The following is a 25,766-nucleotide window of genomic DNA, read 5'->3' on the forward strand; positions in this document are numbered from 1 at the left end:
TGCGCATTGATTTTAATTGCATTTTGGAGTTGCCTCTGCCTGCCCCTACAAGAGGAAGCTTGAGATTTTCCCAGGCCTACCTTGGGCTTTAGGCATGAAAACCTCTTACTACTGAGCTATGCCTATGCCCCTGAGAATTACATTCAGTCATGTGGTGCAGTCCTCTTTTCCTAAGTGCACCATTTTGGAGACCATGGGCAGGAACACATCCCCACATAGATAATGTTGATATCACGGAAAGGTTTTGCACTTCAGAGATGCAACAGAAGGAAGACAGAGAAAGACTGTACACAGAGACCATGTGCTGTGGGATCTTAAAAAGCAACAATCAACCCACAATGGACTTTCACTTTTACACAGCTGCACAGATTAATGTTCTTCGCCATGCTTTCATCATAAATCCATGATTTTCAGGAAGTTTTAAAATTGCATTTCAGCTGTTCCAGACTGTATTGGACTGAAAAACCTTGGCAGCTTGTAAATTCAATTCCTTTCCAAAACATTAGCAGAATCTGTTAAGCTTTTTCTTAAACACACACATACACACACGCCAAATCTATCCTAAAAAGTTCTGAATTCTTTTGTACAAAAAGAGGATAGAATGGTTTATATTTCAGAAATGAAATACCGTATGCTTCCTCTTAAAGTCTTGTCCAATTGCCAGTACAGGAATTGAAGAAGTTCTCCTTGAATTTTAAGGAGCTTGGATGAGGGATTTCATCAGCAAACAAACAAACAAAAAAGCTTTGGGGAATTTTGGACGAGGAAAAAAACCCCATGAAATAGATATATAGCTTTGAACAACATTCATGAGTAAGTAAAATGATTATTTATTGCCCACAGGTATTTGTTAATTCTCACATTATTGTTCTCTTCCAGGCATCAATTAATTTTAACAGAGTTTCAATAATGCACTGTTTTATTTCACTGGGATTGCTTTTACTTTACAAATGTTAACATGCAGACTGCAAATGTCAGAGGTTTAGATCCCAGCAGTAATTTAAGATCTAGCAAATAGGTGTACTGCCTGTTCAGTCAAAAAATTGATTATGAAGAACTCAAAAACAAGAGAATGCTATTCTCATTAGGATTCCAAGTTAGAGCTCAGGATGATAAACACGGAGATGGCTTACCCCACTTTATCCTCCTAACAACCCTGTGAAGAAGATTAGGCCATAATATAGTAGGCAAGCCAGGGTTACCAGTGAGCTTTATGACTGACTGGAGATTTGAACTCTGAACTTTCCAGCCAATGTTCAACATGCTAACCACTACACCACGCGGTTAAAACCCTCCCCAAAAGTGTGTGTCCTCTTCAAATGTCAGAGCCACAGGGCATGTAAAAATCTGTAACACAGTCTCACAACTGGAACATCCTGTTTATTTATATGATGACACTGCTTAAAAATGCAGCTATCTGAAAACTTCAGCCTGCCATGGGAAATGCACTCTCGCTAATGAGAGCAAAATTTCCTTCAAAAAAGACTACGGTTACTTCTGGTGATTTGTTGTTGTTGTTGTTGGTTAAATTTGCCATCCCCCCCCTCATTTTATTTGCAATTTAATTGTCATTTGGAACTGCTGAATCTCATGTTAATTCCTGAACAAACAAAGAGTCCTCAGCAGGAGCTCTGCTGTCCCTGCACTGTTGATTCTAAATGGATAAACCTGACCAGCGTATGACACACTGCAGAGGCAGGAGGGGGAAGTGTGACGTATCTAAAGAAGAAAGGGACATTGTCCCAAGAACTCCATTCATGGAAACACAGTTCACACATTGATGTGTTGCAATATCTGAGAACTGACATGCCGCTCACTCTAAGTTACAACATGTATGTGTGCACACATATTACAATATGCAACATGCATGCATGGACACACATATTGGAATGCAAATATGACTGCCAAAAATGTCAGGACTTTGACAAAAAAATCTGGAAAATATATTGATAAGAAAACTAAAATAGTATGGGTTGCTTAAAAGAATTTTTGGGTGCAACAGGAAAAGAAATGCACACAAACAGATACACTTGACAACCTTTGGCAAGATCCCAAAGCCAGCTTCTCCTAGAAAGCTCAGTGTGACTATGTTTCCTTCAGGTACTACATTGTCAACAAGATGTTCTCAGCAGCAAAATAGCAACTACATAATACAGTTAGTTCCTGAATGGCTGAAGAGCTTCCTCCTCCCCTTTCACACACGCATGGTGTGATAAAAACCTGGTGTTCTTTTGTGCACCACAAAGCCTATACTTTGCTGACTCCAAGTTAAAATCTCACAGGCTATTAGAGGAAGGAGGAACAGTCCATTAGCATATGTGACAAGCAAGGAATATGCGACATTCTGGAAGCCAAATGTAGGGTTGGAGCTATGCTACATCATTGGTACCAAGCCAGAAGCAGCTTTTATGTCAATTGTAATGGAGGTATTTCAACAAATAGAGATTGACAGTTTCTAACAATACCTTTCAGCACTGTACGTGTCAAAGGTAAAAAAAAAGAAGCATTTTCCAAAACAGGAGAAAGCAAAAAGTTTCTTATCCTTTTCTTCCCCTGTTTCCATCCTCACTAATGACATACATTCCAGTAATGGGCACTGGAAAAATCCTTTCAGATGGCTGAACATCTGTACGGCAGCCCAACATTAGAGAGCATAAGTACTTACATAAATGTTCTCCAAGTGAAGACAATACAAAAAGCAAGGAGAACTATGGTCACTTCTTACTGCAGCTATTGAAAAGTCATAAAATCTGTGAACAACAAAATACACAGATTCCACATTGTATGATAAGATCATCCATGTCAACCTCTATACATTCATACATTACACTTGCATTTTTCACAGAGCGAAGAATCAATTAAAAAATGACCCTGTTAACATTATAGAGTGAAACAGATAACAAAGATTACTGAACCCAACACACATTTTGGTGTCTTAGACACCAAAGTTAGACCTATTCTTGGATATATTTGGAGTGCCGATTTCAAAAATGGCATCAGTTTTGCCATCAGTTCTAGTTTTGGAGATACGGCATAGCCACTTTATATACTGAATCAATCAGTTGTCTGTACAACAGCATCTAAGGTGGGTATGCCATATCGCCAGAACTAAAGCTGATGGGGCATTTTTACTTTATTTTCTTTTTTTGTTGAACACTGTTCAGTCTTGACCACCAAGTGCCAGATCAAACAAAAGTACTTTTTGCATTACTTCTAAGATATTTCAGTTTTTGAAATGAAAGAACTTTTGGAGAAAAGGTCTAGTGGTGTGGCACAGCCAAGAAGAATTCTCTGGTTGTTCTCATCACTCAAACTAAGGATACATAAAATCATCAAGAGAGAGTTCTTGGTAATTCAATGCAAATTAACTATACTATGGCCCAATCCTCTCCAGCATTACAGGGGCAGATTTTGCGCTCTGCCAGTATAACGCCTGGGCTGCTGATGGTTCTTCAGGTGGCTGCTGCCAGCACAAAGTCCTAGAGGCTGTACATGGGTTACACCAACCTATAGAATCCCTGCTGTTGATGGTAAGTAGGCAGTGTGGGGGATCCAGAGCAGATCAGTTCAGGGAATGGGTGAGGCTGGGGGGTGGTTCAGGGGTGACAGGATCTCAAAGGCAGCTGCAGGTTCTGGATTGTATCCCTTCTTCCTGGTCCAGCCCTGGCATCTCCTCAGACCTATGCCAGCTAAAGAGCTAGTAAAGATCTGAGGAGACCTATTGGTGACCAGGCAGCCTATGGAGAAGTAAAGCTATTCTTTACTTCCCTCTCCCAGGCTGACTGGTCTCCTGACAGCCCACAGCAGGCAGCATGTGCTTCACTGGTAGCACTGAATGCTCATGGGTGGGTGGGGGATAGAACTGGGCTGCTGGTTTAATTTGTCACATGTATAAGCATGCATTGCGAAGTTGCAAGTTCAAAACAATATTTTTCAATAAAAATTTAAAAGCATTAGCCTTCTTCTCTTGCTTTTCTCATTATCAAATAATCAAATCATTAAAACAACAAAGATAAATTCCTGATAAATGTACAGGTAAACCCAACTCCTTGTGGTGTCCATAAAGTGTTTAGTCATATCAGCACCTGTAATGTTGTCGCAATTAGGATCTGGGCCACTACACTCAAAACCGGAGACAGTCTCCAAATCATCATTGCTAGCACTTCACATCTAGTCCAGTCTTGATTATGAAGACACAAATTATGGCAAATTTGTTAGACAGGTGAAAGTGACAAAAGCACTGCCACTATTCCTCCTTGAAGTTCAGAGTAAACCGAATCTAGAAACCACACACCAAAGCTGTCAACCTGATTAATCAATGGATACTAATCCCCATCACCAACAGATGTTCATGTAACCCAAAGGCCACTGAGCATGTTGACTGTTATTACCTTTTCGGATTCACATTTAGCAGGTTCGCTGAATCCAGTCTCTGATCATCGATAGATTTCGAGTACTATCACTAAGTTCACTGAATGAGGATCAGATTAGATAAAGAAATGGGTTTCATATTTAACTTTGGAAGTTTCAGTAGTTTAAGCTCCATGAAGCATTACGCTCTCTAAACAGGAATCACTTTTTCCTAATTAATATGGAAGCATGTTAAATTGATCATTTATTATTGAATTCAATAATGATTAAACATCATTTCAAAGTCCGCAAGACGATATTTGACATTAAAAACAAATTCTGCAATTATGCCCTGCCTTGAACCCTACTTACAATTTTCATCTGAGTTACAAAACAGCTCTATGTGCATAGTAGGTACACAACAGCGAGAAGGAGGACACAATGGAGCCTTCAGATATAGCACAGTAGATCTTTGGAAAATAATGTGCAGTTTCTGATCACCATTCCTGCTGACATCAAGTAGAATCACTTGAGAGCGCTCCTGGGAAATGTCTGTCAAATCACACATTTCCAAAAGCCAACGCTTTACAATCAGAAGTATCAAAAGGCAGCCAAAAGCACTAGCAGGATAAACAAGGTACGATTTACACTATTACTCTCTAGGCAGGGAACATCTGCCAAAACCACAATTCCGGCATAGTGCCATGCTTCGGTAAAAACCAGACTGGCCGGAACACAGCAAACCAATATTGTCTATATGTGCCTGAATCTGAACGGCCACCTATTCAATAGCATGTCCTGCAACCAAAATGTAATCTGAGGCATGGTTGTAGCTGGCTAAAGAAACCACATTAAGATCGATATTTCTGAGCAGCAACTGAATGACTGAAGATGTGAATCCATTCTGTACCTCACCCTGCCAAAGTAAGACAACCAATTAACCTAGAAAGGAGACATCCATGCTATATACTATATTCTTCCGTACTATATTTGCATTTTTCTACATGTGAGCGGGTGGGTTCATTATTATTATTATTATTATTAAGGCACCTCAAAAAACTGTGTATTGTTGCATACAAATGTTTTATCAATACGAAAATAAGACTAATAATAATGACTATGGGCCCAATCCTATGCAGTGCACACCAGCTCAGCGCCAGTGCGCCCTGTTGCAAACGTGCCATATTGCTCCCTGGGGCATTTGGTGGGCCGCTGTGAGATACAGGAAGCTGAGCTAGATGGGCTATGGCCTGATCCAGTGGGGCTGTTCTTATATTTATGTTTGCTGTCCTCAGTGCTGGCGGACCGGACCATCCCCACTTACCTCTCTCACACGGACCACCAGGCAGCAAAGAGGTAGGTGGGGATGTGGGGGGAGGTGGGAAAGGTGGAGAGAGGGCGGGGAGAAGGCGGGCCGGAGAGGGGGAGCGGGGCGGAACTAGTGGATTAATTAGTTTCCACTTCTGTTGTCATACGGACAGTGACCCTAAGCTGAACCACAAAAGCATATGACTGCTTCTGATGTATTTACCTGGCTAACCATTCGGTGCATTTTACTGAATATTGCAAAGATGGGATGTCAATGGAAAAGAAAATTACTTGACAGTTCTTAATTGCATCTCTTTCATTGTTTTTCTAAATTAATTTTTCCTTGTTTTTAATAACTCCACTTTTTCATTATCTTAGATTCTGGTTTTTTATATTATATCCATCCATCCATCCATCCATCCATCCATCCATCCATCTATATATATATCTCTCTCTATGTATGTATGTATGTATGTATGTATGTATGTATATATGTATGTATGTATGAGACATCTGCCTATAAGACAGTTAAACATGCTATGGTATATTTAAACTGTTTTACTTCAATGGTTTCTAAAAAGTGTTGATATCTAGACGATCGGGACCTCCTTCTTCAACTCAGTTACTAATGTCTAATTTTGATTTTATTGGCCACTATATTGCTTCTCTGATATTTAAGGATGTGAAAATTTGGTATAATGATATCTAATTACAGAGACACTTCTGGAGGCACTTCAAGATGATCTTTGGATAAAAGACGCTATGCAATTTCAATAAATATTATCGCTCAGCAGTTCCCTCATTTTTCATTTGCTTCTTAGCCTTAGGGCTACTATTTATTCCTTACACACCATTTCTTATCTGGAGTATAATGAGCAGTAAATATTTTTATATCGTTATTCTTCACTAAATAATACAAGTGGAATAGTAAGTAAAATCTCAGACAGTTTGGGACAGAAAAACAATTAACATTCTGAAGTTCTGAATGACACTGGATTCATACAAAAACATAAGCAATCTTACAATGTCCCTAAACATGGGATTTGATAACCACCTAGCAAGCAGATCAGGCTCAGCTACGTACCATTCTATCCAAGTCACAGCTTGAAAATATTGTACCAGTTTCTGGAGGACTTTGACACAAGGCTCAAAACTTCACAAAACTGGTTACTGCTTCTGTTCTGGCAAGAATTCTCTGTATCTGCATTTTCATGCTCTGAATGAAGTGGGTGCAATACTGGTTTGGGTCCAGAAGGTTCACTTATAAGGCAGCCGTTCCCAAACTGTGGGTCAAGGACCCAGCAGTGGGTTGTGACACAATTTTTGGGTTTGGGAACCACTATTGTAACTTATAATGCATTCTTAGGGTCTTTGAGTGTCAGTCAGCAACAAGTATTTTGAAGAACTCAAAGCTGGATAGTTCAGGTTGCTAAAGTAGCAACTGTAACTTAAGCAACTATGGGCACAATCCTATCCTGCACTGGAACAGGCAAGCCAAGAGGCTTGTGCTATATCCAGCGCAGGATAGGTGCCCAAAGAGGCTCAGCCAGAGGTAAGGGGAAACTTTTCCCCTTACCTCTGGGTAAGCCACCCTTGCACCTATGGGTCTCCTTGGACTTGCACCACCTCCTGAAGTAGCATAAGTTAGAGCGCAGTGGCTTGAGGCCACTCCAAACTCCCCAGGAACGGGGGTTGGGATCCAGCATAACTGCCACTCCTCACCCGCCCACTCCTGAGGCCATCCCCCGCCCCCTCCCCGGAATGCCTCTCTCAGCCGACGCAAGACTTCCCCTTGACTTAAGAATGGCTCCCTCTCTTGAGACTTTTCGGCGAGACCCTTCTGTTTAAACAAGCCTTCTGAGTTTTCAGCCTTTTTAACATCTTTTCAACATCTTTTAATTTTTTACAGGCCTGATTCTTTTATGACTTGCTGCTCTATGCTCTTTTTACTACTTTTTATCTGACTACTGTTTTTATGATATGTGTTAATATGCTTTTATCTGTTTTTAAATTATGTTTTTAATCTGTTTTAACCTGTTGTAAGCCGCCTTGAGTCCCTTTGGGGAGAAAGGCGGGGTAAAAATAAAGATGATGATGATTATTATAAGACTTAGAACGTCTGTCTGCGTGGAGGCTTATTCCAACCTCCAAAGGCCGGCGCTCCTTAACACGCCAGCCTAGCCAACCCATGAGGAACCTTACGGCACTCAGGATTGCACCGTATGTGAATCACTACATTATGCAAACTAGAAGCACTGGCTTGGCACTTTCCCAATTAAAATCAATTTCAGTGTTTTCCCCCCTCTAAATTATGATACTACAGTAAGAACTTCAGGTGCATTTCTATTAAAAGAAGATTCTAAGTGAATATGGATAACATAAGTAATGTTTCTGAGGAAAAGCGCATTGATGTTTAGTTCTATAGTGAACTTCCACAGTAATGGAACTTCAGAGGCAATAAAGGCAACTTCTGCTCTACAAATGGTTGCTCAATCGCATTTTCATTGAATTTTGTCACTGTCGATCAGGGTCTGTGTATGAAGCCATTAGCCCTTAGATGCCACCATGCTGGTCTGCCTTTGTCCCTCAGAACTCTGAATACTTCCCTCACCTTACTACAGGAAATCATAGCCCCTTCACTCCAATGTATGACAAGTTGTTTCTTGCTCAAGACAGTAGTCACAAAGGGCAAAACAACGGGCAAGACTACAAGTCACACCATAGGAAGTCAAATTATACTGGAAAGATGCCAGTGACTGACCTGGTACTAAATGAACCAAATCCCACTGAGCTGTCATACAAAATCTGCCCAAAGAAGTCCAATAAAAGTAGGGCTTGAATTTGAAACTTCCATCCATTTCATTGTACAGTAACTCCAGCAGGGGTAGTAACCCCTCCATCAGTAACTTTAGAAAGTTGTTAGGTGTCATTTATTTTAAGGAGTATTAAAGGATTATCTCTTATTGGAGAACATTAATGATCCACAGAACACTATAGATAAGCCTCATTTTTAACAAGACTCCCAAATCAGTGAGTCACGCCTCTCTTTTGATAGTGAACCTTCTCAAAGACTTATTAAGAAGCACAAACACAACTGACCACAACAAAAAATGAATCGGTTCCTGCATATATTTTAATGGTGTTCTAAATATAATTTGCATTATCTTCCATCTTCATATGCCTGCTGCTCTCTTCACTCATCTTCCCTTTTAGTGTGAAAAGAAAACCCCCAAACCATAATCAATTAGGAAAGACACAATTTATATACTTTTGTAGAGCTGCGATACCAAAATGAGAACATGGACTCCTCTCTAGTCAATGGTTAAGGTTAACAAGGAACCTGAAGAATTCTTCAGCTCATTCCTGTGTTTTTAATCTTTAACCTTGCCAGTTAAAAGGTTTACCGTAACCACAAACATGTCAGCCTCAGCCCGTTTCTCTTTAAACGTTTTTTTCCTTCTGCTTGTAATTAGTGATTGGCATGTTAAAACAAGCTAGCAAAAGCGAGCTTCTATAAATTAAGATACCATAACAGGAGATACATTTCAGGTAGACAGAATTTCATATGGCTGAAGATCAAAAAGAGTTGTATAGGCAAAAAAAAAAGACAGACATACATCTCCATCTTTTAGAAATGGGCTATAAATTGTTCTCTTTCAAAGGCAATGGAATCGATGACAGGTTTGACTAAGTACCTGCTGTATCTGGAGCACCTTTATGGAGTGAAATCTCTTCAGAGCTTTTTCTCAGTTTCTTTCCTTGATAATGTATTGGAAAAGCTCCTTCTTGAAGGCTAAGCACCCATGTAATCCAGGCTCCAAAGTAAAGAAGAAAATGATCCTTAAGAGTCCAATCCTGAGCTCTTATCATTGGTCTGTGGTCAGCGCTGAGTGTCGTAAATGTGCCATAAGGCATGTCTGCAGCCCTCAGCCCTGGCTCAGCACTGGGCTAACGGGTGGAACACCAGAGCTCCACTGTTCAGCAGTCGCATGGACGGCCAGGTGGTTGAGAGATAGGTGGGTGAATGGAGGAGGCAGGGGAGGGCGGCGAGGAGGTGTGCCAGGGGAGGGAGTGGAGCAGGGGGGAGGTGGGACTGGTGGAGCTCTGCTCCACCATATCCAGAGCCTGTGTATCGGGCCACGGGCTCAACACAAAGAGGCTCTCGATTCTACGACAGCCCAAGGGTTGCTGCAGAATCAAGTAGACCCATTGCGGGGCTACTTGCCTTCCCAAGGGGAAGGCGATGAACGTCTCCTTCTCCCAAGCAGCTGCCCTGTTGCAACCAGGATGCTGCAGCAGCCATTTTGGCGCTGCAGCAGTTCTGGAGCATTTTGGCGCTGCAGCAGTTCTGGAGCAACGTGCAGCTCAGGATTGGGCTGCCTGCCCTCTCTCTCCTTACTCTCCTGCATGGCTTTAACTTAATTTTTTGAAGGATTATGTTCAACCAAGGAATTACCTCTGCTTTTTCATTTAAATTCCATCTTCGGTTTCAGCTAAAATCAATAGGACATTTCCAGTTGTTGTCCGATTGTAAATGATTAAAAGTTGGAACAGAATAAACATCCTGTAGCAATATCCAAAAGAAAAAGCTCTTTACAGCAACAGTTTTGGACAAATCTCTGGGAAAAATACTTGTTTAGACAACATAGTTCCATTCATGGCAATAGGATTCTTGCCAAACAATTTACTCCAGTCAGAGCAATAATTCCTTTCAGGTTAGAAAGATTCAACTGTCCTATTTCATGACATGGTTTATTGTTGCTATGTTGGCAACAAAAGGATGAGCAAACCCAGAGAGACATGAAGCAGATAAAAGTCACATTTCATCATGCCACTTCAGTTAGAAGTATCATGCAAACTTAAACCGCCTCTTTGGCGGAAAATGGACTAAGGAAAGCTATGGCAACTATGTATTCACCATGACACAGACCTTAACAAATTAATCACCATTTGCGTATGGGCAATCCTAACAAAATTCCCCCATGCCAATGCAGCTGCTCCAGTGTGGCTTGTGCTGTATCCTGCAGGGGAACGTGCAGCCTGGAGTTCTCCTTGGGGTGCCTGCTAATTCGCTGGTGCAAGTGGAGCCATGTTGGCAGATTTTGCTAGGGAAGGGGGATAGGATAGGATACAGCACACGCCAGCGCTGCCGATCCCAACAATAATTTTCATATTAAACTCACAAGGGGCAAAAAATAAAGTAGCACAATGCATGTAGACTGTGTGCAAAATGATTCCAAACACTTTGCTCTTTTATTTCTACAGGAAGGGAAAACCTCTCAAATTGCCACTGATGCCACCACAGAAAACAGATTTTAATTAAAATATTAATCATTTTAATTAAAATGTTGATCCTATCCTTTCAGGAAGGTCAACATCGCTTCTAAAGGGCAGCCACCACTGGTCTTTTTTTTGTCTCCCACACAGGCACTAACCAGGCTCACTGCACTTAGTTTCAAGAGCGCTACAGCACAAGATGCTTCCAGACCATTCATAACACTACACAGAGTACGGGGAGGAGGATATCCCGTATCTGTGGTTTCAGTTAATTGCGCATTGGATCCGCACGCCCCACACGTGCCCCTGGAGGCAATGGGAGCTATGCCCGCCTCGCCTCAGGAGGGTCTTCTAAGCCCCGCAGTGGCTGCACACGTCCACCCGCAGCCTCAGAATGACTGTTAGATTGAAAAAATGTTACTTCCCGTTTCATCATAAAACTGGAAGTGATGTTTAAATTGCCTAATAAGGCATTCTGAGGCCTGGAGAAGCGAGGGGAGCACAGCTCCTCTCACCTACAGGGGGGACATCCCCTCATATCCAAGGATTCAGCTATCTACAGGGGGGGTTCCAGAATGGTACCCCTACAAATACAGGAGCATGCCTGCTCTGCAAAATCATATAAATTTTAAAAATTGTGCAGTCCTTTGCATACAATTCTATTCTTGTTATGAAATGATCATAATTTTGTAGCGTTTGTTTGCATTCAATTTTTATTGTTCATATATTCACCGCTTCCAATTACCATATGTCTGGAGAGAGTTGCTTGATTGGTTCTTTATAAAAAAACAAACCAAAAAACTTGTGAGCAAAGGTCTTAGATCCACATGTTTGCATATTCCCCAACAAGTATTTGCTGCTATGTACACAAGGATAGAAGGGAGTAAAATATAATACTCAGATAACACCCTAAATAAGTCTTTGCTGGATTATAGCCAAGTGGATTCACCCAAGTTTACACAGGTGGTCCTACTGGTAAGGAAAGCTAGTCTACCAAATCTTCAGTGAATATTTGAGCTATTGAATAATCTTTCCTTGCATGATCCTCTGACTAGCTTACAGTATTACTCATTTGTAACAGCTGTGAAGGCTTCTGGCTCAGATTGGGGATATAGCCCAGAGGGTATTTCAGTCTTTACTCCCACTCCATATTTGCCAAAGCATCCCAAAACAGATATTTAACCATTACAGTACAATTGATTTAAGGGAAAGGGAAGAATTTTGAGCTGGATCACAGTGGTGCCTCTGAGGGAAGAGGGTTTAAGTCTTCCTCCATTTCACCTTCCTGATCTTAATCACCCTGCAAAATTGCTATCAGACCTACAAGGGAAAAATACAAGTATGTGTATTTTTCCCAAAAGGAACTACTAGTAGCTATAAGGTATTTTATTGAAATTAAGTGGCATGTGAAGAAAGTATTCTCTCTCTCTCTCTCTCTCTCTCACACACACACACCCCATGGGGGGGAGAGAGAGAGAGAGCGCATAACACTGCTCTGATCTAGGTCTGAGTGTCTTGAAACTGCTTTTATGTGACTATCAAAAACAGGAGACTCGTTCACACATATCCTGTATAACACAGACTGGTCCTCAGTTGTGCCTACGGCACGCTCCACTGTTCAAATTTAATATTTCTTCTATTCTACATATCATAAACATATTGTCACCTCCCTATTGCAATTTTAGATTCCCATGTTTCTACTTATGTAAGCACACCCACGAACAGGTACAGCAATACCTTACACTTTCATCTGGGTAGGGAGCAGAACATGTATGAAAGTCAAGAATGGATAAAAGTCAACGAATGGCCTTATTTAGCTTGCAAATTTATTTTGGCTAGTAAAAACATAAATAACAGCCCAATCCCAATCTGCACTAGAAAGCTAGCTGGCCTGCACAGTAACCAGCACAGGGTTGGAAGTGGCTGTGGCGCAACTCAGTGCAAGGGGATATTTTTCCCATTGTCGCAAGCACTGCCCCAGGTACCACAATGGAGCTACTTGGATCTGTGTCAGTTCAATAGGGGGTTAGGATCTGGCCTAAGTGTTGGAGGCCAGTCCCACCTCCCTCCCACATCCGGCTTGCCCACTGGTTCATCCTGCGCCTGCCCTCCCGCTCCTGGAACACCCCCAAAATACCCTCTCCTGCTCTCTCTGAACCCCCACACTAGCGACCAGCTGCCAGGATGAATTCACCTCCACTGGGTCTTGATCTGGTGCAGGGAGGCTAGCATGTGCCCTTGTGCTGGCCTCCCCAATTTGAATGGAGGCACAGATGTGCCCTACAGCATGTTTGCGACACTCCTTGGACGGCGCAAGTAACTTGTGCCAGCTGATTGAGCGCTCAGGATTGTGCTCTAACTATATAAAACTTGCAAAAGAATGTGAAACCTAGAAAAAAATAAATTAAACATAAAAATGTCAACAAACACCGTGGAATGAAACAGTGTTGGATGAAATCAGATGAAAGAAGAAAACATATGGATGAAATTTGAAAAGTGGTTATAACTGAAAATGGCTGAAAGAGCAAAATGATGAAAGTCATGGTGTCGCTGTACTGTTCTTTAATAAATATTTGGAGAAAGTTCCCCTTCATCCTCCTGGCTCTAGGCTATACCCTAGCTCAGGGGTGTCAAACATAAGGCCCGGGAGCCGGATGCGGCCCCCAGAAGCTTTTTGTCTAGCCTCAGGCTCTCACAGCTGCTGAGGTGTTACCGCTGAAACGGCAACCAACATGAAAAGTGGGCTTTCCCAAAGCTTGAAATATGATCAAGATTTGTGTACGAGATTTGTGTATTTTCTCTTCTGTCATTTGCAGTTAATGAGTTTCTATTTGAGAACAAGGTCTGATTTCTGGCCATTAGCTGCTTAATGATGTCACTTTCTGCTTAATGACATCACTTCCGGCCCTCAGCAGGAGCCCTGAATGCTAATTTCGGCCCTCTGTATGAAATGAGTTTGACACCCCTGCCCTAGCTATACCCTGTGGTTGGCTACAAAAGTAGTTTCCTTACTCCTTGAAATCAACTTGCAGTATAGCTTTCTGTACAAAGAACACAAATTCAGCAGACATTTTGGTCAGTGGAAGACAATGCTGAAAATAGATACAGTTCATTAAAGAGTACAAACTCACTAGAAAATATCATTAATGTATAAGATAACTTAGCTGGGATAGTAAGCTGGGTTGGCAAACTCTTGTCATAAAGTACCCACATGTAATTGGCTTTCCTGTTCAGTTTCCTCCGCCTTGGGCTGAATTATGGTACTCTAAGTTTTTTTACAATCACTCAGCAAAGGAGGCATCAACCCCTGAAAGCTGATTTACTCTTCCTTGTTCCTTTCATTCTGAACTCATTTTCAACATTACATGAAAGCACTTGCTGATAAATAAAGTCAAGATCCTTTTCCAGAGTACCTGCTGCTGAACACTGCGATAAGAAAAAGTTAATCCAAACAACAGTTTAATCTAGGGTAATTCCTCCAATCACACCCCGTCAGTAGAGTCTACAATTGCTGTTTATCTTTATGGCTCCAGTCATATCATCTAAAAATTCTGCACTCCATTGTGCTGGTGATGGTTTCACAACGCATGCCAAATGTTGAGCTCCCTCTCAATCACCTTCCTAGGCAAAGAGTGGCAGCATTGTATATATGAAGCAGAACAACTAACAAGATCTGATCATGTGCAACAGTTCAAAGGAAGGTTAATGCTGAAGGAAGCTTCAAGTTTTTCTTGCCATTTTAACAAGATTTAATTCTACCCAGATCCCCACCACCAATGCAGCCATGCCAATGGAGAGCAAGCTGAATCCGGGGGGGGGGGGGGGAGAGGCAGAAAGGTCTCCTCAGAGTAAGTGAACATTTGTTCGCTCATCCCAGGGAAAGCCTCTACCACCACCATGGGTCTCCTCACCTTCACCTGCTGCTGCTTAGCAGACATGAGTCTGAGATGTATAATGGAGACAACAAAGGGTTAGGATATTAGTAAGTACCCCTCATAGCACACCCAGTCCACTCCCCTTCCCCACCCTTTGCTCAGCCTGGGGTGACACCCATTCTTCCCCCTTCCCACCCAGCATCCTCCGGCTTCCATCCACCCTGGATGGGTGGCATCCATCCACCCTGGAGTAAGGGGTAAGGTCACACCTGGAGTATTATGTCCAGTTCTGGTTGCCGCATCTCAAAAAAGACATAGTGGAAATGGAAAAGGTGCAAAAGAGAGTGACTAAGATGATTACTGGGCTGGGGCACCTTCCTTACGAGGAAAGGCTACGGCATTTGGGCCTCTTCAGCCTAGAAAAGAGACGCCTGAGGGGGGACATGATTAAGACATACAAAATTATGCAGGGGATGGACAGAGTGGATAGAGAGATGCTCTTTACACTCTCACATAACACCAGAACCAGGGGACATCCACTAAAATTGAGTGTTGGGAGAGTTAGAACAGACAAAAGAAAATATTTCTTTACTCAGCATGTGGTCTGTGGAACTCCTTGCCACAGGATGTGGTGATGGCATCTGGCCTGGATGGCTTTAAAAGGGGATTGGACAAGTTTCTGGAGGAAAAATCCATTACAGGTTACAAGCCACGATGTGCATGCGCAACCTCCTGATTTTAGTAATGGGCTATGTCAGAATGCCAGATACAAGGGAGGGCACCAGGATGAGGTCTCTTGTTATCTGGTGTGCTCCCTGGGGCATTTGGTGGGCCGCTGTGAGACACAGGAAGATGGACTAGATGGGCCTATGGTTTGATCCAGTGGGGCTCTTATGGCTGTCGCATTTTGTGACACCTGTAAAGAACATTGTGGGCCCATTCTATCCAACTTTCCAGTACTGGTGCAGTTGCAACGTAGCCCCCAGGTAAGGGAATAAATGTTCCCACACCTTGAGGAGACCTCTGTGTCTGCATTCGCATCCCCTCCACAGGATGCAGTGCATGGCCCATTGGCACAGCTGCACCGGTACTGGAAAATTGGATAGGATAGGACATGAATGGGGATGTCATACTCATTCCGGTAATGTAAGATTCGGTTAGGATCAGGCCAACAGTATTGTCTTCTCTAACACCTTCAAAAGGTGCCAACTTCAGCATAAGATGGCATTTGGGGCAAGGCTTTCTCTGAAGATCTTAGCAAACAGTTATTTTCATATGAAAAAGAATTTCTCAAAAGTATTCTGAGTCCAGTTTAGGCCTTAAGTGCCAATACCAGCATTTTTAATTGTATCCAGAAATGAACTGGAAATCACTGAATATCTTTCTACACTGATCTAACATGCTCCTGGCTTGATCACTCCTGTTAATAAGCAGGTTGTCAAGTTCTGAACTGATTGCAGTTTTCAGATACACACAGAGCAGCCCACATAGAGCACTTTACAATGGTCCAGACTAGGGGTGCCCAAACCCCGGCCCAGGGGCCACTTGCGGCCCTCGGGGGCTCCCAATCAGGCCCTCAGGGAGCCCCCAGTCTTCAATGAGCCTCTGGCCCTCCAGAGACTTACTGGAGCCTGTGCTGGCCCGACACAACTGTTCTCAGCAAGAGAACAGTTTGACCTCTCATCTGAGCTGTAGGACAAGGGCTCCCTCCACTACTTGCTATTTCACGTCTCTGATGCAGCAGTGGCAGTGAAGGGAAAGGTGGCCTTGCTTTGGGCAAGGTTTTTATAGGCCTTGAGCTACTGCAAGACCTTCTTTCATTCGTATAAGTCCCATCTCCAATATATTCATTTATGTAAATTTATTCAAGTTCTAAATGGTAAATCTATTCCCTTTTTCCCCGGCCCCCGACACAGTGTCAGAGAGATGATGTGGCCCTCCTGCCAAAATGTTTGGACACCCCTGGTCCAGACTGAAGAGAACAGGTATGCTTCACAGTAGCCAGAACACCATTCTCTCTGAGTTGCTGATGCTGGTGAACCAACCAACTGAAGTTGATAAAAATGCCCCCAACTATCACCTTGACAGTCAACTCTATAAACCAGTCAGAACACAGGATACTTCCAAACTGCAATTTGCTCCTGCATGGGGAGCACAACCCCATCCATAATGGGAAACACCATCTACCAGACGAATCAGACCTCCCATCATCAACAGGTATGCCTTGTTTAGTTTGAGCCTCAAATGCAATTCATCACTATCACCAAGGCAATCAATTTAAGGCTCCTACTGCCTTTTGGCACATTCTTCTAAAGATGGTTATGACCTCATTAAAACCAGTAGCAGCATATGATTGCCACTGGTTGATTATTTTTTCTTATACTCCTTTGTCATTATTATGTTTTATAGTTTTTATATTATATGTATTTTGACATTATTCTATGCCACCTTGGTTGCACTTTGAAGAGGCAGGTGAAATATAAATCAAATAAATATATTTCACTATAGGGCAAATTTCTTCTCTGTCTTGATTGTACTTGTTTAATATACACTGTTAATAACTTAAGTGTCATTAAAAAGGCTCTGTTAGATTTATGCCCAAAATACTGGGGGGTGAATACAACATCTTTCATTACTTATGGCACTGAAAACTTCACTGACTATAAAAGGGCAAACACTCTGTGTGGTGTTTAAGTAATGCAGTACAATACCATTGGGCATAGTATTCTTCACATAATATAATGTTGGATATACTCCCAAAGAGTCACTTACATTAGAGCTGTATTTTTCTCATTGAAACTGAATAAAGTACACAGTAATACTAAGGCTTGTATTCTTTTACCAATTTGAATAAAAGGTCCAATAAAAGGTATTGTCTTACTCACTTAGGGACTCTTGTTTTTATCACATACAAAACCTATGCAGCCATACCTTGAGTTTATTGCCTCGAGTTTCATTGCTTTCTTCTTTTGACATTGCCAAGCATCCAGAGAGCACCATGCAAGCATCCGGAGAGCACCATGCAAGCACCCATGCAGAGCTTGGCTTGGGAGGCAAAGCCCCCTACCCAAGTTGCCGCAAGCTGCACAAAGACTCCATGTGACTGGACAGGGGGGTTGTTCCTCCATTCTCTGTCCAGCGGACAGTAAATTGGGTGGGAGGCTTGCCTCCCAGGCCGAGCTCTGCACAGGATACTTCTGGGTGCTTAATCAAGTCCAGCAACATAAAACAACCTCATTCTCGACTTTCATCTGTTTTTTAGTTTTGTCGATGCTCTGGTCGTCAACACATCAAATACGGGTATACTTTGCTCTTTCTGCAGCCTGTAAAGCAGTGGATTCCATCCCACAATTACTATTTGGGATAAGGGCAGCTCTGGATATGGGGTTATCCAGAGTGGTGCAGACTCCACCCTTATATGGATGATAGACTTTGTACAGTCAGTCCACATCTTACGCAAGGATTAAGTTCCAAAGTCAGTGTGCAAAAGGCCTAGTGAGTATAGTCAAAATTCCCTTAAAGCCAACAAATACTGTACATAATGTCTCTTTAAGAACTAAAACAGTACTATCACACTGATTCTCCTGTTTCAGGCTTACTCTAGCGCAGTGATTTTCAAAGTGGGTGCTAGCGCCCCCCAGGGGGGTTGGAAAGATCCAAAGGGGCGCTGAAAGTAAAATGGGCGTTAGGGGGCGATGGGGACAAAGTGGGCGATAAGGGGCAGTGACAGGTCAGGCCAGGTGAAAAACGCTGGCCACCACCAAAAAAAGGGGTTCCAGGCGGCCAGTGTTTGAATTTGGCGCGCTTTGTCCTTGCGCGCCTCTGATTTGTTTTTCTCTGCCTGGAGTCAATGAGCGGGAGAAGGAGGCTCCTCCCCCCTCACCACTCAGAGCGCTCCAGACTTCTGAGGCAACAGCCTCGTGAGTGCTCTTCTCCTGCGCCGCTTTGCCGCCTGCCTCCCTGCTTGTGTAGCCACAGCCTCAACGCTGGTCGTGGTGCCTGCCTGCTGCCTGTGTGGCCACAGCTGCTTGCCTGTGCCGTGTGCCTGCCATCGCCACCACAGCCTCTGCAGCGGCGTTGAGCTGCCTGCCTGCCTGGGACCAACACAGCTCAGCAGCAGCCTTCTCCATTGATATCCAGGTAAAAGAAGAGAAGGAAGTGTGCAATCCTGAGGCTGTCTACTCAGAAGTAAGTTCCATTATATTCAATGGGACTTACTCCCAAGAAAGTGTCTTAAGGATTGCAGCCTCAATACGTTAAGTTAAAAACATTACTCATCCTACTTGTGTCTACTCATAAGTAAGGTCCATTACTCAGTTGGGCTCGCCCCCAGTCCAGCAATCTCCCCCTCCCAACCCCCCCTGCACCTGCAGCCTCTATCTCCCAGTCTGAGCCCCATCCCAGTTGTGTCTACTCAGAAGTAAGCCCCCTGAAATGAAGTGGCTTGGATTGCAGCCTAACTAGTCTTGCCCCCCAACCCCTCTGGACCTGCCTGCACTGCCCCAAAGAAAATCCCGTCATGCATGCACCCCCCCGCCCCAAGATAAAAAATATATGCAATATATTTATACATATTTATTTATAAATTTATACATATACAAGATGGTTGATGCTGGATGCAAAAAGGTTGGTTGCAAAGTTTGCTGCAAGTAGTGGTGTGTGATTTGCACAGGTGTTTCTTGACTTGGCCTGCTGGAGACTTCTGCAGACTCTGCAGAAAAGGTTGGTTGCAAAATTTGCTGCAAATAGTGAGTGCGTGCTTTGCAAAGAATTTGCATATTCTTGTTCCAGAATAAAATATGGCTCCAACACAGCAAACAAAAAAGAAGTGTAGGCAATACAGTGTGGAATATCTGAAATATGGATTTGTACCAGCACCAAATAACAAGCAGCAACCAATGTGCCTACTGTGTGAGGGAGTTTTTTCAAATGAAGCCATGAAACCTTCCAGGCTCCTACAACATTTGAAGAAAATGCACTCTGATAAAGCAGACAAAAACTCAGCATATTTTTAGTCACTTTGGGAACAATTACAGAAAAGGAAAAATATTATAAATATGTTTGCTAGCACTTCACAGCAATCCAGTGATGGTTTGCGTGCATCATACAACATCTCATTGCTAATTGCTAGATCTGGTAAGCCTCATATAATTGGGGAACAGCTTATTCTGCCAGCAGTCAGTGAGGTTCTCCGCACAGTTCTACACAAGTCACCCGAACAAATTATTAAAGCTATTCCTCTCAGTGATAACTCTGTTCAAAGAAGAGTGGATGAAATGGCTGAAAATATTGAAGACACACTGTGCAACATGCTTAGAGCAATAGAATTTGGTTTACAATTAGATGAGTCCATTCTTCCAGGCAATCAATCTTTGCTTCTTGCTTATGTTCGTTTTGTCAAAGATGAAAGTTTGGTTCAAGAGCTGTTATTTGCAAGACAACTAGAAACAGATACAAAAGGGGAGTCAGTATTTCGTGTTGTTGAGACTTTTTTCAAGGAGAAAGATATCCCGCTTACCAACATTCTTGCTTGTGCAACAGATGGGGCACCTGCGATGACAGGTCGTTACCGTGGCTTCATCAGTTTCTTGAAAAAAGCTGTACCTGGTGTGTTTACGGTCCACTGTGTAATTCACAGGCAACATTTGGTCGCAAAAAACCTAAGCAGTCGACTTCACGAATCATTAAACACTATTATCACAGCGATAAATAAAATTAAGGCACATGCTCTCAATTCTCGATTGTTTCGACAGCTCTGCACTGAGAACGATGAAGATTTTGAACATTTGTTGTTGCACACAGAAGTTAGATGGCTGTCAAAGGGAAACTGCCTGAGACGTTTCTATTCAGTTTTTGGAACAGTTGTTGAATTCTTCCAAGACTCCAATCCTGTTCTCTCTGATGAACTAAGAAACATCAAGCATGATACTGCCTACTTGTCTGATGTATTCACAAAGTTTAACGAAGTTAATCTGCAACTGCAAGGAAATGAGATTAGCCTTATCAAAGTCAAATCTGTTCTCTCCACATTTCGCTCGAAGTTACAGTTGTTCAGACGTAACATCGCCCGTCGTGAGCTCTTTCAGTTTCCGAGCCTCTCTGAATTGAAGAAGGAGAAGAGCATACCAGACGATAACCTACAAGTGTATTGTGCACACCTGGATGAGTTGCACAGAGACATGTCTGATAGATTTCAGGATCTTTTTTTGCTTCAGATACCAGACTGGGTGATAAATCCATTCCTAGATATCGGCAATGTTGAAACAGGAATGGTAGAGGAAGAACTTATTTCACTCCAAAATGACATTGAGCTCAGGCCAAAGTTCAAACAGTCATATCAAGACTTTTGGTTACAAAAAAAATTTTTGACCGATACCCTGCACTGTGGAACAAAGTTAAGATGTACTTCATTGCTTTCCCTACATCATATTTAGTGGAGTGAGGCTTCAGTGCAGTTGCCTACCTACTTTCCAAGCAAAGAAACAGACTGAACATTATTGAACATGGGGATCTAAGACTTTTCCTTAGTTCCTTCCAGCCAGATGTTGATAAGCTGATATCCCTATACCAAATACATCCATCCCATTAAACTTGTGAAGACAACGTAGTTGCAGAAGAGATGCAAATTTAGCTTTTTAAAAATGTTATTTATTAAAAATGTTAAATATTATATATTTAACTTTAAATACTGTTCACTTTACTAGATTTGTCAAATACATGCGCTTTTTTTATAGTGTTGTATTACTTGTTTTGAATTTGCAGTAGACTATTAAGCAGAGGTGGAGGGCGCTAGGAATTTTTCCTGGGCCTCAAGGGGGCGTTAGCCCGAAAATGTTTGGGAACCACTGCTCTAGCGCATTCACAGAGTAAGTGGAATGATGGTCAGAGTCACCCGCACTATTTAAACTGTTGCATTTCTCTGTCTTTCTGGGGGAGGAGCATGTATACTTGATCTTTCATAAGTCTCCCAAGCATAAGTTGCAGGCTGTCTGTAATACTGCAGGCCGACTGATGTGTGCTACCTGCAGATTCCTTTTTCAATAGTGTGCTACTTTTACATATTCTCAGGAAAAAAAGAAAAGCAAGTCCTTTGGACATGCATTCATGTGAGTGATAGAGGAACACTTTATGCAGAAAAAAACCAGATTCTAATACATTAAGTGATCATTCAAAGCTGCTGTTAAAGTTCATTGCTAGGCGGGTTCAGTCAGAAGATGTAGTAAGATCTACTACATTTCAGGAAACTTAAGCCCATGGAGATATGCACTGGGTTGTATAGTGGAAATGCTCTTTAGACATCCTGTAATCATCCACGGGAGCATGTGGCACTGCTGGCAGGCCCACAGCACAGCAGGGATCACAGATGCACTGATTCATAAACCAGCACCTTACATGGGACCTGCATATGAGGCTGTAAAGTTTGTGTGCAATGCTTACTTGGCAACTGCATGTGTCCAGTCATGAAATAAGTTTCAGGAGCACACTTGCTCTGCCTAAGAAACGTATATGTCAATTTAAGATGTGCCTTCTGATGTATACTGTTCTTCATGTCAGGAACAACCACCTCTTTCTAGCCACTAAAATACCTTAGTCTTTGCCTTCAAACTACACCCACTTTTTCTGCATTTTCTGCTAGTTAACATTCTTTCCTGGTATTTCATTGTCAACCCTGACCTTGATAATGGTTGAAAGTGTGCCAGCTGTTTGCTCTTATTCCTGTTACCCTGCACATGCCCGATCTTGTCTGATCTCGGAAGCTAAGCAGGGTCAGGCCTGGTTAGTACTTGGATGGGAGACCGCGGGGGAATACCGGGTGCTGTAGGCTTATACCATAGTCTTCCGAGACTGAAGGTTGCCAACCATATCATCTGCAGGTAATTCAGCCAGAAAAGCTTTTCCCACCATTGCACCTCTATGCCAGAAAATGTTTCAGGGGTTGAATTCTTATCTAGACTTTAACTACCGTATATACTTGTACATAAGTCAAAAATTATGCCTTAAAATTGACCCCGAAAACATGGGTCAACTTAAACATGGATCAATATAGTAGACAGAGCTTCTAGGAGCAGCTGTATGGTGAGGTGGCGGTGGGACTAGGCTGAGCAGGATGCAGCGGGTGAAGGGGGGGAAGGAGTAATTTTACTTACCTGTAATTGTTCTAAGGCAGCAATAGAAAACAAGAAAAAGTAGCCATTTTAGCTTCTTCTCCAAAGAGGAAGAGAGTCAAGGCACTTATGGGAATTGTGGTCTATATGAGGGCTGCTGCTATGGAAGTTCAGCACTGTACTCCTCACAGAGCCCATAAGCATCTTCATTCACAAGCAGAAACTGTTATTCAGCATTCCTAAGGAATGGGAGTTGTTGGTTCATCCAATGTGCTGTTCAAAGCTTTATGCCAATGGTTCAGGAATTTTTCACTAGATCAAAAAAATGCTGAGGATATGAAATAACCTTATCAGACACTACATCTTTTACCTCTATCACAGTATACAATAATGTAATTTACTGCTCCTCTGCAGCCTCAAGGGCATCAATATCAATAACTTATGCTGTCAAAGCTTATAGTTCTTGAACACTGTCAACACAATACTTTGTTTCTGTCCTTTCTTGGTAGTGTATTGCTAGCCACAGCTGTAGGATGGGTTAGATCACTGATTCCCAAGCTGTGGGTCAGGACCCAATTTTTGGTGGGTAGCAAAACTGATAAGGCTGAAAGTTAAACACTTTTTTTCTGCCTTGTAAAGCTAAGTGGGTCCAAATAAGAGTGTTGTTCCAAGCAGTGGGTCCCAGTGCTAAAAAGTTTGGGAACCACTGAGTTAGATAATATCCCATAATGGTATTATATGCAGAAGTATAATGCAAACAACGTTACTGTTTGTAAGCTTACAAACCTGCCTTCTGAAAGCATTAAAAATGTCAAAAATTATGCCAAATAGCTATGAGAAAATGTCTGTTTATGGCAAGGAGGAACTGTATTTGCCAGGCACTAGTTGTCTATGCCTTCTGGACATTTACACTTAAGCGTGTGACAAGGATGTGTTTACCATAAACGTAGGTAGTCTAGAAAGGAAATGTATCACATTTTCTATGCAATGTGTAATATTTAGTGTTGTCACTAAATAATAATGCAGATGTAGCAATAAAAATAGTTAGAGTAGCAGCAGTTACAGTAGTATTTATTATTTAAATTCCATCTTTCCCTGCAAATAAACAGAGCACCCAAGGAGACATACAACCTAAGGGGAAAAAACAGTAAAATGCAAAAATAGGAATGAGATATGGGACCTGCACCCAGAAAGCTCTTCAGGCTTACATTAGCCAAGAGCGGGCATAGGTTTGAGATCCACTGAGGACCAGTCAGGCTATAGAGAGGTTCTTTATTTACCTCTCTGGGGTTACCTGGTCCCCAGCCAGCCCATGGCATTCAGCACATGTGCTATCAGCATAATGGCACACTCTGAGCCAATCCTGAATAGGCCAATAGGATAGTTTGGTTTATTGTTATCACCCATATTTAATGAAATGGACAAACAAATGGTAATTTGTTTGTTGTTTAGAAAGTAAACAGTTGACGCACAAACTACTACCTGAGGGGAAAAATAGTTATCAAACTATTGCTGTTGCAGGACCTTAAGTTTTACCAAGGATTTGTTCACTATAGCCTCTGATCTTGTTGCCAGTATAGAATCTGACAAACAATGAGTGATGAAACAAAGGTGTAATCTGCTGGAAAACATTTCTAAAGATAGGTTAAATGAAAGAGAGCTAAATAAATATTTTTTCTAGATACATTTTGAAGGACCTGTACAAAAGGAACCACTGACATATAATGCAATTTACTGTTTATTAAAACCACTTGCATACTACATCATTTTAATAAAATTCCAACCTTTGGCCTGTTTTCTGTTTTTACTTGACATCCAAATTGAAACTGCTCTACTGACACAGTTAAACAATATTTGATTATTCAGATCGGAACATATTTGTTGTTCAAGTGACAGCATTTAAAGCTGTGAAATGATCTAAACTTCTGCTCATACTACATCATCATTAATAACAATAATTTTCCATTTGTAAACTCTGGAACAGAAGGATTATCTTTGATGGCCCATCATACAAACACAATGAAGATCACGTACCCTGTTCTGAAATATTCACAATCTCAAATGGACCGATGAACTTGATGCAAACATATTTAAATTGGACTATTATTGCTATTTTGATGGTTCTAATGGGGTTTCATCACTACTGGGTGTGATAGAAGTGCACAAGATGAGAATTATTTAGTAAGGTCTGGGGAAGGGCATAAACAAAATGGAAACACCACTACAAATGTATTTTTTGCAGAGGATTCCTGATTTCAAACAGAAAAAAACAGATAGTTTACTAAGATATAAAGAATGAAAAACAGGAATGGAAGAAAAAGGTTACAGGACTGGAGAGAAAGTGGGAAGAAGGGATATAATCAGGCCTGCACAATTAGACTAGTGACTCAGTAATCTAAATGCCGCCTACCAGTTCTGCATGGCTGCACACCAGGGGTTCAATAAACAACTTGTTTTGCCACCCACCTTGGACTTCATAAACAGGGGTTCCCATAAAGCAGTGACTGGCTACAATATGGCTGGTAAGCTACATTTGGCCTTGATGGGTCACAAATTGCACATATGTTGGCAAACCCACAATGCATTTTAAGAGTATGAATTAACAGATATGGAGGTGTGAATGTGTTGACTCCTGATTCTTCCTAGCAAAAAGCTAATTTGCATAACCCTACATTGCAAGGGTTATGATTACCTTCTATTTATTTTATTTATTCATGTGATTACCTTCTATTTAGCATCCTTTACATGGAAGACAGATGTGCTAAAGTGAATACAGCTTTTACACAAATGTATTGCATTCTGAGACATTTCATATTTTTTATTACAGCACAGAAAGTGTATTCAACCAAAT

The 25,766-nt window shown here is 41.9% G+C and overlaps 1 protein-coding gene and 1 pseudogene across 4 annotated transcripts in view; one reads left to right on the forward strand and one right to left on the reverse strand.

Moving 5' to 3' along the window:
• Positions 1–25,766, reverse strand: part of SEMA6A (semaphorin 6A) — a 208,439-nt gene that overhangs the window by 145,132 nt on the left and 37,541 nt on the right. The window lies entirely within an intron of this gene.
• LOC136642329 (5S ribosomal RNA) lies at positions 22,517–22,635 on the forward strand (annotated as a pseudogene).

Source organism: Tiliqua scincoides, chromosome 2 (genome assembly GCF_035046505.1).
Source record: "Tiliqua scincoides isolate rTilSci1 chromosome 2, rTilSci1.hap2, whole genome shotgun sequence".
In the NCBI taxonomy this organism is placed as follows: domain Eukaryota; kingdom Metazoa; phylum Chordata; class Lepidosauria; order Squamata; family Scincidae; genus Tiliqua; species Tiliqua scincoides.